The sequence below is a fragment of the Frankliniella occidentalis genome, unplaced genomic scaffold, assembly GCF_000697945.3.
Source record: "Frankliniella occidentalis isolate FOCC.00 unplaced genomic scaffold, Focc_3.1 Scaffold21, whole genome shotgun sequence".
Lineage (NCBI taxonomy): Eukaryota > Metazoa > Arthropoda > Insecta > Thysanoptera > Thripidae > Frankliniella > Frankliniella occidentalis.
Window position 1 is genome coordinate 2,824,389 of NW_026267151.1, and position 654 is coordinate 2,825,042.

The 654-nt window shown below is 61.2% G+C and overlaps 1 protein-coding gene across 1 annotated transcript in view; it reads left to right on the plus strand.

The window, feature by feature from the left end:
* The window catches only part of LOC113204137 (bromodomain and WD repeat-containing protein 3), a 36,880-nt gene that overhangs the window by 32,920 nt on the left and 3,306 nt on the right, over positions 1–654 (plus strand). The window lies entirely within an intron of this gene.

Sequence of the window (654 nt, forward strand, 5' to 3'; positions counted from 1 at the left end):
TGAGGATAGGGGAAGGGCAAGTCCCTGCTCAACACTTGATTCCCTCCAAAATACGTGAAAATTAAGGGTTACGAGGGAAGACAGCAGATAGGACAAGAGTTAACAAAAAGCAAGAACCAGGGGACCGCCTTGGACTCACCGCCTGCAGCACGTCGAAGCCCTTCACGACCCGGCCGAACACGGTGCTGGTGGCGTCCAGGGTGGGCAGCGCCTTCATGGTGATCATGAACCTCGAGTCGTTGGTGTCGGGGCGGGCGCCGACGGTGCACAGCAGTCCTGGGGGGTGGCGTGGCGCGGCGAGCAGACAAATTAAAGGTCACATCTAAATCCTTTTATTACTGTGCCGTGGGCGCTGCTGCGGGCGCCGGCCCGGGGGCGGGCGGGCGTGCCCGCTGTATCAAATGCGGGGGCCGCTAGGGGTTATCCGCAATCTACCCCCTTCTCCTCTACTTCCCCCTCATCTTCCCCCACTCCTCCCCCCTAGCAGCGGGGGCGCGGAGGCTGGAAATCCAGAGGCACTGTTTTAATCAAGGCACAATTATTATTTCCCGTATCTCCTCGTCGTGGTCGTCGTCGTCGTGTGCTGGCAAAAGGGTTGGGCCGGGAGCGGGCGTGGGTGGCGGAGGCAGACTGGGGTTGAGGAGGAGGGGGCCG